Genomic DNA, 17,566 nt, shown 5'->3' with positions numbered 1-17,566 from the left:
GTCAGAAGTGCGTCCCAATTACCGCAGGAGTTCCGCAAGGTTCTATCCTGGGCCCGGTGTTGTGGAATGTCATGTATGACGGAGTGTTGAAACTCAAGTTCCCTGTAGGGGTTGTGATCGTCGGCTTTGCAGACGACATAACGCTGGAGGTTTACGGCGAGTCTATCGAGGAGGTCGAGTTGACGGCCGCGCACTGTATACGCAAGGTCGAGGACTGGATGCGCTCCAGGAAACTGGAGCTCGCGCATCATAAGACGGAGGTCACGGTTGTGAACAACCGTAAATCGGAGCAACAGGCGGTGGTCAGAGTCGGAGACTGCACCATCACCTCGAAGCGATCCCTGAAGCTCTTGGGGGTTATGGTGGACGACAAGCTCACGTTCGGGAGTCACGTCGACTATGCCTGTAAGAGGGCCTCATCGGCTATTGCAGCACTATCTCGTATGATGTCCAATAGCTCAGCGGTTTATGGCAGCAAGCGAAGACTTCTTGCCAGCGTGGTTTCGTCCATACTTAGGTATGGTGGGCCAGTGTGGTCCAGAGCGCTAGGTACTAACAGTTACCGTGGTAAACTGGAAAGTACCTACAGGCTCATGTGCCTGAGAGTTGCGAGTGCGTATCGTACGGTGTCATACGATGCAATCTGTGTCTTGTCCGGCATGATGCCTATCAGCATCGCCATCAAGGAGGACAGAGAGTGTTTCGACCAACGTGACACAAGGGGCATACGAGGTACCAGAAGGTCATTCTCGATGCTCCGCTGGCAGCGGGAATGGTCCAACTCCACAAAGGGCAGATGGACGCACCGACTCATACCGGAGATATCCGGCTGGGTCGGGAGACGACATGGTGAAGTGAACTTCCACCTGACACAAATCCTGTCAGGCCATGGTTGTTTCAGGCAATATCTGCACAGGTTCGGACACGCGGTGTCCCCCATGTGTCCCGAGTGCGTGGAGGAGGAGGAGACTGCTGAGCATGTCTTCTTCGTATGCCCCCGTTTCAAAAGAGCGAGGAGCAACATGATGGCTGTGAGCGGGCCTGGCACTACTCCGGACAATCTAGTCCGGAGGATGTGCGACGACCCGGACATCTGGAACGCGGTCTGTGCGGCCGCCTCTCAGATTGTTCTGGAGCTGCAACGTGTGTGGCGGGTCAACCACCAACACGCCAGTGGTAGCTAATTACCAGTCTCCAGGTAGTTAGCTAGGAGGTTATAAGAGTAAAGAGGGTGCATCACGCACAAAAGCCACTCCCCGACGTAATACTTAACCGTCGTTCCGGGAAGACCAGGGCTGGAGACTGGAGGGGTTTTAGTGGGTCGGGACAGGGATCAGTAGGTGTCTGGGCGAGTGTAACTACCCCAGCATCTCTCCCCTAGTCTCATCCCCACACCCTGAGTTCTCTTCTCAGGTGTCTGTTTGCAGATTTCCCCGCCACCTTTAAAAAAAAAAAAAAAAAAAAAATTTGTCGCCTTGACATGAATGTGCCTTCTAAGGAATTGTGGAAAAAACTGAAAACTCTAGGAGTTGGTCAATCATCATCGCAAACACCGAACAATTTCACTGCTGATGAAATTAATCACAAATTTTCTAGTTATTTTTCTCTAGTACCCTCGGAACATACGAATTCAATAACGATGCTTTATATTTTGGTAGAGTTAATCAAATTGATGTCATTAAAGCTATGTACTCAATTAGTTCTAATGCTATGGGAGTCGATTTAATACCAATGAAATTCATAAAAAATATTTGCCCTATTTTGGTTTAGCCTATAACACATCTTTTCAATTCTTTTCAATTTTTGGAAAAAAGCAAAATTATACCTATAAAGAAAAAATCCAACTCTAACAAGGTCCTATTCTGGGACCAATTTTGTTTTCTTTATACATAAATGACCTTCCTGAAGTCATCAAAAACTGCAAGATTCATCTTTTTGCGTATGATGTCCAGTTATATTATGGGTGTACTAATAACTCGGCTGTAGAAATAGCTCATAAAATTAATGCTGATTTTAAACGAGTCTTTAATTGGTCCGCAAGAAATGAGCTCACATTGAATTGTACAAAAACAAACGCAGTTTTTATTAACAATGGCTCTATACACGGTACCTTGAAACCGGTGTTGTTTCTAGACAATGAAATTGTCTTATTTGTTGAGTATGCAGTTAGTTTGGGTATTCGCATCCAATCTAATTTTGGTTGGGATAAATATGTGCTCTCACAATGTGGTAAAATTTATAAATGTTTACGCTCGCTTTATACAACAACGTCGTTCCTCGCAACTAACACAAAATTGAAACTTTTTAAGAGTTTAATCTGAACCAATGTGATTTTTTGCCTGACGATGTACCAGTCACTGTTTCCAATAAGCTAAAAGTTGCGTTAGATTCATGTGTGCGTTATGTGTTCAACTTAAACAGGTTTTCTCGTGTCTCCCACCTTCAGTATCGCCTAATCGGTTGTACTTTGGAAAATTTTAGTAAGCTGCGTAGTTGCCTATTTCTACATGGTTGGTTGGAAACGAAGCAACCTGGTTATCTTCATAGTAAATTACATATGACCCGAAGTAATCGTTTCTTGAAATTTATTATACCAAGACATCGCACGTCAAAGAACGGAAACTCATTTTTCGTACGAGGTGTAGTACACTGGAATTCATTACCCAATAGTTTGACCAACATACCTTCTTGCACAGCATTTAGAAGAGGATGTTTTGAGCATTTCGAATAAGTAGTTTAGTTATTCAAGTATTATTGTTATTTGAGTTGTTTTTGTCATGAAGTTTCTTTACTATCTGTTATTTATGTGTGATGCCTATTCTACTTCAAAAGAGTTAACAATGCAACATTTAAAGACAGAAGTCTTAGGTTACGAAATACAAATAGTAATAATAAATAAATAAATAAAACTGTCAACATACCAACACAGTCGCATGCTACATGTTATAACCTCCACAATCACTTCTTTAGAATAAACACACACAAGCTTACGTATTGTGTGTGATGATCTAATTGTCAACATTCAAATTGGTTTCACTACGTCATGTGAAAACAATCAGTGTGAATGATGTGATTAATGAGCTAAACTAAGTTCGAAACACTCAAAACTTCATGCACACTAGCGCTGCGTTGTGGCTGAACTCTGAACTAAACTCTCCTCCAATCACAAGCCCTTGACCTCCTGATATAAACGAATAAACGATCATTTAAAATTTCCTATCTAATAATAGTTATCGCGCGACAACGCCATCTGGGGCATATTTTGTAGTTCCGAATTTGGCACATACACGTACTGCTAGTGCTGATGTCGAAACACACAACGCAGCGCGAACACGACAGCAGGTGGTGCTAGTGTTACCATCGTAGAGTACTGGTATCGTCCGAACGATGATTTAATTAAAAATTTGTTCCAAGTGTTATATCTGTTAGTCTGTGGGCATGGTGTTTGTTGTGAAATGGAATCAAAATGTTCTTTAAACATTCGTTCTGGTACACATCTCGATGGATAGGCAAACCACTGGTTTTAAACCATTATTCAGACGAAAAGAACGACGTTCTTTTATGTTCATTATTTTAGCCGGTCTTCCAGACTTTCGCTTTTAAAATGAGTTACAGTGAACTTTTTTGCTAAAATTTTTGTGCAGTTCAGTTAGAACTGTACAATGCGCTTGCACAAGGTTTCTTGTTTCGACGCCTTTTTGAACAGAACAGAGCATGCATAAACAAAAGAGAAAACTCTGGCATAAAAAAGAAACAGAGAGAAGGTCAATTTTGGTGAATTTTATGCAAAGATGTACTAGCTGGGGAATGTTTTGCATATATTAGGCTATAACAATAAAATATTACGCTTGAAAAATTGAAAATAAAAATAAAAATTTCAACAAAATATAAATGTGTAACAGAGTGTTGTTTTCTTTTGGAATGATGAAATACAACTTAATGATATTATGTATTTAATTGATTCCTTATACTTTTGATACAGTGCCATTCCATCTCAATTTTGGGTTATACCCTTGATATATTGCTTTGATTCTTCTTTGCAATTTCATTTTGTTGGTTTTCTCTGAAAAAATTGCGATTTTAACTTCAAACTGATTTCGTAGTTTAATAATTAGTCTCTTGATGTTTGATCATATTTTGGTATATTTTTTTTCATTATCAGCTGTCTTTTCCTTCCTTCTTTCCTTTTGCTGTGTTGAAAGAAAACCAAAACTTTCCAAATTACCATTTTTGCAATTTTCATTTTTACCCAAGCATCTACCACTTGACTACAGAAGACAATAATATCGCAAAAGTTCATTTTGTGTATCCATATCGCGTGGGTACACCAAGCTTAATTAGCCCTGTGCAGCCGCAAAAAGTAAACGAGCACCACAGCACAAAGCCCATCCTGTCCCAAAGTTGCGTGGCTTAAGCGCCGAAAAGGGCACAAAAAAATAACCAAACAAGTTTCGCATGAAAAATTAGTTAGGTTTTGCGGCCAAGCGGGGTTGAATCGGTTGAAAAGTTGGATAGTGTGGCTTTTTTCCCCGACCCCGACGGCAATGAAAGCGCAGACAAAATGCCGAATAACGACGACGTCGACGACAATTGCTTGGTGGGTTCGTAATATTCAGCAGAGTGCTGTGTCGCGGGGAGTGAGGAGGTTCGGGGAGTGTCAAAAAGTCAACCGCAAGAAACAGGCCCAGCTGTCCATATTGCGCCGGTCGGCTTTTGGCTCTTTGCATTGCCCGTTTTGGTGGTTCCCTTCTTTGACAGTGCGGTTTTGCCTGCTGCGTTCAAGGGCCAGTGCATTTTTTATTCCACCACGACAAGCGGCCCATGCACTGTGGGTGAAAGGTAATCTCAATCCGATTTAAAAAGGGGGCTACGCCCCCCACAGCAATGTTTATCAAAAACTTTTAATTTTGTAAGAGATAAAAAATCTGATTATTTCAACTTACGAACGCAGGTTGCAGAAATCTCGGCTGCCGGAAAGTTGTGACATGTTGTTCAATGTGCCACCGCCAAGCGGCCGTTTCGAGGCGGAAACTTTTAAATTATACAGCAAATAACCGCAACAGCTGACGGCAGCCGACTCCAGAGTGGTTTTTCAGAAACGACAGAGAATCAACTGAGAACTTGTCTCCAGAAAAGTTAAGGGCGAGTGAACAGATTTGAAGTCATTCATGCTTTTTTTTCTCACTTCTCTACCAACTCACAAAATGAAAAACTTCCCGGATTCTTATTAAATTTCTACTATGCAGGAAGGTAACAATCGCATACCATTTCTCACACTCCAACCCTGACCATCCCTTTTCGCTTGGTTTCGGTGCCAAAAAACACCCCAGGCGGTTATATTTTGCATTCCCGAATCAAGCTGCAGTCGGTTTCCGTTATTATTTCTTTTTTATTGTGTTCGAAGCCCGACATTCTTCTCGACAGTCCATACTGGTGGTGCCAAATGGAAGAGTTTCCTTCCCTTATGTTGGCGAATTCTCAGACTGCACAAATTGCGCTCTACCAGTAGTGCAGCATTCGGACCGTCACCGTCACCGTCACCGTCACACGACAAGAGTGTGGCTGGAATTGATGGGAGGACCCTGCTGCAGAAACCCAGCTTATAGCTTATAGCGACTCTTTACGCTTCAACGCGGAAAGCTCGCCGCCAAGTCGCGCCCCCGAATTCATCGCACCGCGCGCTGGTTGCCCACCATAATCCTGGGCGCTAGAACAGCAGTCTAGCGCTTGGATGCTTACGGGGTCGTAGTTATACATGGACGTATTAAAATTTGGCTTTTGGGACCAGTGGCAGCTGAGCTCAATGTTGACTTTTTTTCCTGCAGTTCCTCGCTTCTGTTCGGCGTATTGCATGCTATTCCGAAGCAGTAGAGAAAATAACTTGTACTCTAGTGGTGTTTTTTTTCTGCTGGTGGAAATTTGGGATTTTTAAGCTTTAACCGAGGAGATTGAGCCGACAGCTGCAGTTAATGGATTGTCAAAAACTGCACACGGAAGATAATTAAAACTGTCTAAAACCACGGACATGATTTGATGACATACTGCTATGGCATATTTCTGTTGACCAAAAAGTGGTCACTCTGATTTTGTCGTTGCTGTGGTGTCATCATTCATCAACTCATCATCATGCATCAACTTCTAACTTCTGTTGAGACTGTTTGTTCTAGCGCACCTCTGCATCCACCCCCTCAGCAGAGGAGAGGTGTCGAATCACGGCTGTAAAATTGACCTTGCGACACTTTTATAGTGTATAAAGGCAAATTGCCCGTCAGAAGAAATGAATCATGAAACCGAGCAAAAAAACAAAAAGATACATAAAAGTGACATTATGCAGCAAAACATCCAACCGAGCGAAGGATGGGCAAACTGTGTTCTTCGAGCTTCACCGGCCCTTCGGGAGCCGGCGGAAGACATAAACTGGCCGTTAAATAAATCAGAGAGTAATAAAATTAAACACACGCAATTTAATTCTTCGGCATCGCACAAAAAAGTCAGTTGCCAGTTAAAAGACATTGTTGCTTGACTCCAAATCCCACCCAGACAGTTCGTTAAGCCAGTGCGGATTTCGATACAGGACGGCAGATTATTATGCTACAGCTAATTAAACCATAAAGGCGCTGAATTAATGCCTCCGCTGGAGATAAATCTTGACGACGAATGTTTTATGAATACACTTTCGCAATTCTATCAGCGAAGATTGACAAACGAGAAAGCATCTATGGTGATCAATTTTTCCCCGAAGAAAAACTTCACCAATCGACTCGTTTCTTTGCGCCCTTCATTTGCATAATGAACATTCCATTCGAGCAGATTGCTTTTTCGCAACGCAACACCCCCAGTAAAGGCGCGTTCCACTGTTACCAACTCCCCTTTCCTCGATTCCGTTGCCATCTGAAACAGTGATATTAATGATTCGCTTTCATATTTTCTTCAAAGATTTTTCACCACCCCCTACTGTGGCCCTCCTAACAACCAACTTTCGCCCTAGCTCGAACTTGTTATCGCAAGCTTGTAGTCTGTTCTTATAAATAGATTGTATCAATAGGATGTGCGAGAAGTAAGGGAGGGATGAGCTGCTGCCGTTCCTCCCCTGCGTCAGCTCATTCGCGCTGTCGTCGGTCGCCGTCGGGAAACGGGATAAAGATAACTTCAAAAGCACTTGAAGAGACCTCGTAATTACTGCAGTTATAGTTATTACTTCGGTAAGGCTGGCATCACAGCGCGTATAGACAACCCACACGGTTGCTCAGAGGTTTGCTCTCGGGTCGGTGGTTTTGCCAACCACCACACCACACGCTTCACTGTACCGTTATCTTGTTTCCAGGCTGACACTTCGTACGGGATCGGTTTAATTACTCATTTACGCATCCATTATTGCTGTGTCCATTAAGCTTTAATGATTCGAATTTAAATTTTTACGTTTGAAGCTTTGTTTAGTTCGGCAAATGTTCTGTTTAGGAGAATCTCAGTGTCATCACTTCATAGCATTTGAACGGGATTTCGTGTTATAGGCAGCGCTCCCTTACACCTAGGACTGGAAAGTCTTGGAAATTGGCAAAATTAGGTGGAAATAAATTCAAAAAGTCAAAACCGCCAATATTTTCCAAATATTACAATTATTATTTCGGTTTTTTATAACTGTATTATAACTGTAAAATTTCATAATCAGAAATATTCTAAACAGGTTCATAAAAAGAAAAAAAAATTCAATTATTATTACAATTGGTAAATTATAGGGTTAAAAAATAAGATCAAAGCTATGCAATATCCTCCGTAGCTCGAAAGAAATATTCGAACAAAAAGTTATCTTACTTTAGTGCTTATGTTTTATTGTGTATTACCCTGGAAATTAAGAACAGCTTGCGCATCTTGGTATTAATATTAACAAATTTTTCTATCTGTTATACGATGTTGGTACATAAACCGAGAAAAGCAATAGCAAAACTGCTGAATGAAGGTTTCGGATTAGTAATTCGAAGTCAAAAGAATATGGAATAGAACTAAAGAAGCATCTTCCGTGAATTTTTTGTTGGATTTTTAAATTTATCTTTCTCGGAAGGCAAATTCACTGACTTATAATTGGTTTTCTTATTTTAGCGCTCACGAAAATGACATCTTGCGTAAATTTTCTTCAAAGGCGCCAATAAAGAAGTCCATAAATAAAATTTGACCGCATGGAGACTAATCAATAACCTTCGGGGTCTGCTTTGATAAGCGAGTGGTCGTGAGTTCGAATCTTAGTAGAATCAGGCCCTTTGGTTGTCAAAAGACTTTAACATGGGTTTATTCTCAGGCTCTCTACTACATACCCTTCCTTCAAGCTGAATTCTATAGTACCCCTGCAGACTTTCATTCTATCAAAAAAGTCCCTCTTACAATAAAACTGTTCTGAGTAACATATAATAGTTCTCTTCAGGGAATTGTAATTATGGCGCGGTCTTGGCTGGGGGAATCTCATCGAAATTACTTTCTCTTAACACAATAAGTCCCTCTAAGACTTAACCTGGCCAGAGAGGAACGTTAGACGTAGCCTTAGTTCAGGGTATTGTAATTTGGCGATATTGGTAGGATAGAAAGAGGCTCGGTATAGTAGAGCAGTGAATAGTGGGCAATATCACAATAGATCAAATGTCTCTGGTCGCAAAGATGAGTCCACAGAGAGGAAAAAAATCAATAACCTGAGTTGGTTAATGTAAGAAGTAATTTAAGAGCCAGGATTCTACATTGTAGGTAGAAAGGTGGTGTTTGGTCTGATTTTATCAATAATATGCTTCAACGGTTGTCCATGGAGAGAGAAGGAGTCTTAAATCACAGAAAAATTGTCCACGTGGAAGGTGACTTGCTCAATAGTCCAAAGTTATATATTTTAACACAATCAGTGCAGATCATGCCAAACCTTAAACACTACGAGCGGTCTTTCTCACCATGTTGTATAAGAGAATGAAGTCAATTTTAAAGTGAAATCAAACTCGTTTGTGCTTACGGTAATAACAAAACTGTATAAAAAATTTTGTTTGAAAGTTTGCTGTAAGTTTGCTCCCGAATCATCCATATATATTATTTATTGTTATTATTATTATGTATTTGTTATTTACTATTGTTTCTCTTAAATTAGCAAACATGAAAACGATAATGAAAAACAGAAACAGATTGTATTGTTGAGAACCAATAATTCATTAAGGTTTTTATTCTGTTTGATTCGCGTTCTTCGAATTTAAGAATTCTCGGTAAAATTGGTAATTTTAAATTAATGGTTTTGTATTCGATCTTTAGAAACAAATGGCAGTAAATTTGGGATTGGTTTGGAATCTTTTAATTTTTGGCGTTTGGTATCTTCGTCATGTATTGTCAACAGGGTACAGTTCGACCTGCTCTATTGGTTTTATTTCGCCCTTAAACTTTATGTCTCACTTTAAACTGTGTAGGCAGGCTCTTCTGAGGAGAATACAAAGAGCAGAATAAATATTCACTGTTCACTTTTTGCCCAGCATGAGCCAAACTTTTTTATTCTGTTTTGTGCTGTGTTTCTGCTGCTCGCAGCAATGTTAATATGTTTGTTGCTTACACCACAGCACAATGGTCCAATCAGGCAAAAAGTGGAACTTAATTTCATAGCGCCTTTTACCTTCATCCTAGCTTAACATTGATTTCTGAACGATTGTTTTTATGAATGACCCGCATAATTGCAAATTGTCAAAAAGTATGAAAATATTACTATACTAAAAATAGAAAAAAAAAACTTTTCTGTGTTTAAAGATAGAAGAATAGTTTGTTCAGCAAAGTTGTAGAAGATTCCAAAATATGAAAGTTTGTTGAACAAATGAAAATCCTATCTTCTTTCGGTACAAAGTTATAAAGTATGTTACATGGAACTGACTTAAAAATTAGTTTTTTGTACTCAACTTTTGTTAATTGCATTTTACAGGAAAGTATTGTTTGGAGGAATTGTAAGGGCATACAAAACACACATTTTTGCCAAAGGTTATATACCTCCAGGACTTTTTCCTTCAAAGTTATATCATATTTTATCTTATTTTTTCGATAACTTCAAGAACGTATAGGTTAAAAAGGGGCAAGTGGAATCATGATGTCAATACTTTTCCTTGAAGTTAAGGTGAAGTAATATAAACTCCTTTAGGTTCCAGTCGTCCCAATCCACCCATATTAGAGTACGGCGAGCATATGTTACAGTAGGTTTTCATATATAGAAAATACTAACTTTTTTGTGTTAAGAGATAGAGGAATGGTTTATTTGGCAAAGTTTTAGAACGTTCAAAAATATGAAACTTTACTGAACAAACAAAACTCTTATCTTCATTTGGTACAGAGTTACAGAGTATTTTCTGTAAAAGTTACTTAAAAGTAATTTTTTGCTCTTAACTTCTGTTAGCTACATTTTACAAGAAAACGTTGTTCTAAAGAAACATTTGGACATACAAAACACACGTTTTTGTTGAAGACCACACATCTCCAGGACTTTTCCTTACAAAGCTATAGCACATTTCAGCATATTTTTTCGATAACTTTAAAGTTAATTTTTGCCTTTCTCCTAGAAAGGTATAGCAATCACTTGCAAAATCGAAAGTATAAAAGTGCTCCAAAGGGCCGAATGGCATATATCACTCGACTCAGCTCGACGAGCTGAGCATTTTCTGTATGTGTGTGTGTGTATATATATGTGTGTGTGTGTGTGTGTGTATGCAGATTTTTATTCTCACTCACTTTTCTCAGAGATGGCTGAACCGATTTTCATGAAATTAATTGCAAATGAAAGGTCTTGTTGCCCCATAAGACTCAATTGAATTTTATTGTAATCGGATTTTTAGTTTAGTGGTTATGTTTAAAAATGTGAAAATAATGAAACATCAATATCTCAAAAACTACACAATCGATTTGAACAAAATTGGTCTCAAAAGAACGGGCTACCTAGAAAACCCTTAGGTTTTGAATTTCCTGAAGATTGAACTTGTGGTTCAAAAGTTATGAAAAGAAACGTGTTCTGAAGACAGTTTAATCTCACTCATGTTTCTCAGAGATGGCTGTACCGATTTTCATAAAATCAGTGTCAAATGGAAGGTCTAGTTGCCCCATAAGACCCCATTGATTTGTTTTGCAATCGGATTATTATTTTGCCTGTTATGTTTAAAAATGTAAAATCTAGCTATGCAGAGGAACATATTCCGAAGACTACTTGGACTCACTCACTTTTCTCAGAGATGGCCGACCCGATTTCCACAAAGTTAGTGTCAAATGAAAGGTCTAGCTGCCTCAGAAGACTCTATTGAATTTTACTGTAATCGAACTGTAACTTCATTTGTAATGTGCTGACTTGTGAAAATCACGAAACTTCATTATCTCAGAAACTACACAACCGATTTGATTATTATTATCAGATCCCTTATAGAAGAGGGAGTCGGGTTTCAAACCATTATGTTCATATTTGTTACCACTAAAAACATTTACCTGCCAAATTTTGTTCCATATGGTTGATTAGTTTCATCCAACGATTATGGACATATTAGTTACCCCTTAAAACATCCACATGCCAAATTCGGTTTCATTTGCTTGAGTTGTGCAGAAATTTATGTTTCATTTGTATGGGACCCCTCCCTTCCAGAAGAGGGAGGGGTCTCAAACTATCATAGGAACCTTTATCGGCACCAAAAACCCCTACATACAAATTTTCACGTCGATCGGTTCGATAGTTTTCGGGCCAATTAGATCAGACAGACAGACAGACTTGACTGCATTTTTATATGTAAAGATAACAACATCAATATTTTAGAACCTAAAGAGTGAATATACATTTATTGGATTGAAGCGTTCATGTAAATCTATTTTACAAATTAAAAATTGAATGAGAAAGGCTGGGTCTGACCGCTAGGTGGGTTAATTTAGGTTTTTATTTTTATTATCGTGAACTTTTCATACTTTTTGACAATTTGCAATCATGCGGGTCATTCATACAAACAATCGTTCCGAAGACACTTTTAAGCTTCTTGCTTTATTGGGCCACTGTGCACAGCACAGTGGGGAATCGCTGGCCTTCAGCCTAAAACTTTTTTTACATAAACTGTTTCATAATATTTTTCCTTTCTTGCTATAACATTCAAGTGCTTGAATCCAAAATTTGGGCGCAATATCTTGTAATTTGATTTTTTATGACTCTTCAAAGCTTGACATAGGGTAAACAGGTATACAGGTAAAGGAACATAGTCATTATTGTAGCTATGGCTGTCACAAACAACAAATTTTTCATGCAGTTAGATACACTTTTTAGTTGGTAATGCACTGTTATTGTTTTGTTTTGTGATTACTGTTACACAAAAACGCCTTAATTATATTAAAAAATATGATTAAATCGCAAGCTTTCCAATCTACCGGGGCGAAACGCCCCAAATGCAGTATAATATGCCCCATGCAGTAGCTTCATATGCAGGCTCAGCACGCGAAGTGAAACAGCGCTTGAAGTCTCAGGAGCAAACGCTAAAGCAATGAACAAAATTAGCCCGGCTAGCGAAGGGGCATATTGCTCGGAGCTGTAGTGTAGCGAGAGCATTGAATATTTAGACAAATTATACAATTTTTATCGTTTCTTCACTAGATACTGCTCAGAGGTGCGGTGAAAATGAATTAAATAGTTCACAAGGAAAACTCCAGTTTTCTGACTGTTTTCACCTCGTGGTTTTTGTTTCATAAGAATTACTTGGGTTGGGACTATGCCAAGTAATTCTGTCAAAGTAATTTTGATCTCATCAATGGTTTGATCGTTGGTGAGACCTTTCAAGACAAGCTTGACCGGTTTGGCGTTCTTGGTGTCGTACACCCACAATAAACGGAGAAGATTTTATTACTTTCGGTCAATACTTTATTACTTTTTGTATCTTATGACCGCGCATTATACACAAAAAGTAATAACTAAAAAGTGACAAAATATATCACAGCCACACGCTTATATGTGGTTCTGCAGGGGTACATACAATCAAGAGCCGTAATGCATGTATTAGCTAGACTTCACTCGCTGCATTTGTAATAATGCAGCTATCAGGTTCATTTCCGTTCCCTTCATTCACACATAAGCAGAATCTCATCGGTCAACCTCAAATGTTTATTTAGACATCACTGTTTCGTTCCCCATGGTCGACTTGAAAATGAAAAATTACCAGAGTTGCTGGAGATGTGAATACGGATTTCCAGATGGGTACGTGTTTTATATCATCGAACAGATCTCAATGCGTTTTCATAAAGCGATGAGTGTGTGTTTCCACCATGTCTTGCATCCGCTTGCTAGAAAGGAAATGCTTGTGCTTTTCTCAAACGTAGTTTTCAAATCGTGCTTTAATTTAGGACGCAAATGAAGTCTTTGAAATTATCAACGTTTCCTTACTGTATGACGGAGAAAAAAATTACACCTGGCAGCTCTCGTCATATTTCTTTCTACTCCGTGTGCGTATGACGAATAAAGTAATATATACGCTACGGATGTATTCGAGATGCAAGAAACTAGTAACATGTACAAAATATGCAATAGTATGTGTTTTTTGTTGACTGGCTGTGAATGTTACTACCTTTTAAGCAATAAATTAAATAGAAAAAGGAGCATTTATCGTTATTGCTTACGAAGAAATAAGTGACAATTTTGCGTGTGGTTGTAACGGCCATAGTCATGACCTCGTACCATGTGCAAAACTCATGACAGTGTGTGTTGTTACTTGACGGGAGAAGCATGTTATTACTTTTTAAGTAACAAATTTATTACACAACGGAGAATTTTTGTTTATTGCTTTTAAAGTAACATTGAAAAATTTTGGGTGTGAGTAAAAAATTTTTATATCTTGTCAGTTAAATACTTAACAAGACGATCACGACTCTTTATTGAGTCGAGTAATGAGCGGCATTCGCCTCTACAGCCAATTTGATAGGTGACTTTAACGTCATAAACAAACGTTGAAAGTTCTTTTTTGAAAATATTAAATTCAGAAGAGATAGTTACCACAATGGGTGGAACTTTCTCCTTTTCGGAAGAATTGACATTTTGTATAGTATCGTTACTGATAACTTCCATTTCTCCGGCTTCTTGCTCAGGCAAAATATCAAAAGAGTTTTCGCTGCAGACAGTGATGCGCGGCTTTTTCGGTTATACGAAAAAAGTTAAAATCAAATGTTAAACTCAAAAATAGGTAGTCTTGATAAAGACTGATGTGGAATAACTTTCAAGTAGTCTTTTAAAGACGCACTGACAAAGCACAAACTTTAAAGCTATAGGCAGTCGAAGACCAGTCCACAAGCAACCGAAAAGACGTCTGATCTGTAGGACAGTTCAAGACGCAAAGCTCTTGCTTTGATTTTGACAACTGAAGGGCTTGGAATTGATACAAATGCTTGTCAATTGAAAGCGAAGATTGTCACCATCACTCGCACGATACTCAATTAAATATGACAATGAGCGCTAACGGAGACAGGAGGCTTCCATACAGTACCTCACGCATATACAGGAAAGAGGGAGAAAATATTGATCGGAACTTTCGTGATGTATTAATTGGATGCCATTGCCGTTCTAACTACGACTTGCGGTATTAGAAAACTATCATCAAACGACGCGATGCGGTGCTAATTTCAGTTGAGACGCTGAAGGAAAGGAAAGAGTCTCTCTCTCCGTCACTCCCTCCGTCAATCGAAATAGTCATCAGTTTCATTTGAAATGATCCGATGAACAACGGACGGGAAAGAGAGAAAGGAGTGATTCGATGACAGAAGCCGAAAAGAATCAAGTCTCACCAAACATGTGTAAAGGGCCCATGTGCCACATGTAAACAAGCCAAATTTCCTCGTTTTTTGATTAATACAAGCGAAATTTGCCTTATTAATATGATTTATTGATAAAAGGATTTACCCTTAATCAAACAATCTTATTTGTACGGGTAGATAAGGCTTGTGTTCATTGAAAAACGTGAAATTGTGGCTTGTTTACATATGGCACATGGGCCCTTTTCACATGTTTAGCGAGAAGTGAAAATGTAATTGTTCGAATCGAAATGACAGCGCGAGATTTTCAGTTTCTTTGTTTTGTTTCGAAAATGTTATGCCAGCAATGTTCTCAAACCTATTATAGTGTTACACACATAAAATTTTTTGCCGGGACTCGGTAATTTATGCAGTGAACGACACCTCTGAGTGCTCGGTTTAAAAAATAATGACAGCTGTCAAATTTTTTCGTAAATCTCGGTTCACCAAACTGAAATTTCGGCACAAAAAACCCGATTTCCAAAATTTTAGTTAGGCTGAGCCGAGATTTACGAAAAAATGTGACAGCTGTCTTTTTTTCTTAACGGAGCACTCAGTGGTGCCGTTCTCGGCAATAAATTACCGAGACCCGGCAAAAGCCAATAACTCCTTTAGAAGTTCAAAATTAAAAATTACTTGTCGGTATTGGAAGTCCTACATTTGAAATAAGACATTGTCGACGGTAATCCGTCGTTTTAAAAATCCCGAGTGAAATCTAAAGACTACCGTTACTTTGTACGATTATCTTTCATCTTTTCCATTATTGCAATTTTAATTTTTCGACGTTTAACTCTAGATCACTTTCTGTTTTGATATTTTACTTGACAATTTTGAGTTGATGCTTATCGCAAAGTTGATCACGCTATTTTTGGTTCCTTAACACTCGGATAGTTTGCTCGGGTTTCGTTCCAAATTTGCTAAACCTTTTTACGCCTCAAACAAGAGTATAAAAAGTCTATTATACTCGCAAAAATTATCCTGTAGTTGCGATTTTTCTACTACCCTTCTTGTATTCAAAAAAATAAAAACGCCAGCCATTGTCTGTGCTGTGCGCGAAAGTTTTCCCTCGTTTTGTGTGTTAATTTTTCCGTTTTCTTTTTTGCCCGCCTGTAGGAAACAGTAATTGCACACCATTTCCCTGATAAGGGTTCGGTGGGCTTTAAGATGGTTTTGTTCGAAACAAGGCCCCGTTCAGAGTGAAAAGAATGGCAGAAAAAAGCACAAACGTCAGTTGCGGGTTGCGAACCTGTCTTTTGGGGAAGACAAATAAAAATGCACCAGATTGGGGTTTCATTAGTTTGATATTCGTTGAATGGTGTCAGACCCTCGCCTTGCCCTTGCCGAGGGAGCATTTAGATGCATAGCACAGCACATTCCACACCAGTTCCAACAGGTCTCCGGCAATTCAATCACACTTTTACGACAGTCGTCTGTCCAAATTGCTCACGGCAATAAATTTCGAGTCGACCCGCAACAAACGGGGCCGTGTCCTGCTCTATATTATTATACTGAAAAAGGACACATTACGCTGCTGCAATATGGCCATTATGAGCTATTCGTCAACGATTTATGGTCGAACTTTCCGGCATTCCCGATCATTTCACTCGCAACAGGAGTAAAAGACCACGAATAAAGGAAAAAATACCAGCCATCAACTTCGGTCACGTACTTGGAGTGCGAGAGAAAAAAAGGCTCTTCATACCTTTTTTGCTCAAGTATCGGACCCGTAATTTGGTCATTCGTCAAAGCCTCGTTCGCCGGTTCGCCGGCACCGTAGATTGATCCTAATCGTCGCATCCCTATGCTCCGATAATTTAGGAAAACAGTTTAAACGGGGTCAACCTTCCGGGGTACGATTCGAATGTAGAACAAATGAACTGCACCGGAACATGGCGCTCGTACGCTGTGTGACATCCATCGGCCCGATCTGTTGGACTGATGAGTCCAATTGATTAATGGATTGGTTTGCCCGAAAATTTTCCTACTCCACCCGTCGAAGGAGGCATGAAACGGCACTTCCTATGCTGAGCTGAGACTCGTGAACGTGTGCGCCGATTTGGAAACCGGAATCAGATCGGGAAAAGTCAAAAAGGAGAAAATGTTGATTTATGAGGTTGCCCAGCGGCGGTTTCGGTGATTGATTGCCAGCTGAGTGATAGATGGAATAATTGGATGCGTTTTTTTCTGTTCTTGTGCAGCCTCCTGCAGGGTTTCGTGACGCGGTTTTTTTTGCCGCAGGTGGACTTGCCCGGGAAAGTCGCATTGAAGACGGGGTAAGTAGGTGAAGGTCAATGCGTGGGTTGACTTCCGGAGTACATTGATGGGTATAAGAAATTTTTGGAAAATTGAGATTGATCGTGAGCTAAATTTAAAAGTAATTGAGAGTGTTTTCAACATTGATATGTTTGTTGCTTACAATATGACTGAGGCAAATAATATCTATTTGACTGATAAACAACACACTTTCTGCTAAAGATAAAAAAAAAATCAGTGAAAGTATACCCAACTCAAGTGGCAGAAGAAATAGAGATATTCAGACAGCATCAACAATCCAGAGCAAACAAACCCATTCAAACTATACGACGTAATCATAATTTCATTCATACCAAGCACTACTCACTTAGTTTTTACCAGACAAAAAAAGCCTTTGCTGTTGACATAAGGCTGCGTGCATATGGGACAAAACAACAATCACCTAAATGGAAATTTTCTGCAGCCGGGTTTGTGCCACGTTAGGTGCGTCTCGTCGCTACTTTGGTGAAAATAATTTAAATGATGTCAA

At 39.4% G+C, this 17,566-nt stretch overlaps 1 protein-coding gene across 5 annotated transcripts in view; it reads right to left on the bottom strand.

Moving 5' to 3' along the window:
- LOC129731158 (uncharacterized) overlaps positions 1 to 17,566 on the bottom strand; it is a 511,313-nt gene that overhangs the window by 350,076 nt on the left and 143,671 nt on the right. The window lies entirely within an intron of this gene.

The sequence above is a fragment of the Wyeomyia smithii genome, chromosome 3, assembly GCF_029784165.1.
Source record: "Wyeomyia smithii strain HCP4-BCI-WySm-NY-G18 chromosome 3, ASM2978416v1, whole genome shotgun sequence".
In the NCBI taxonomy this organism is placed as follows: domain Eukaryota; kingdom Metazoa; phylum Arthropoda; class Insecta; order Diptera; family Culicidae; genus Wyeomyia; species Wyeomyia smithii.
The sequence above is the reverse complement of the archived record's forward strand: the minus strand, read 5'-3'. Positions and strand labels throughout refer to the sequence as shown.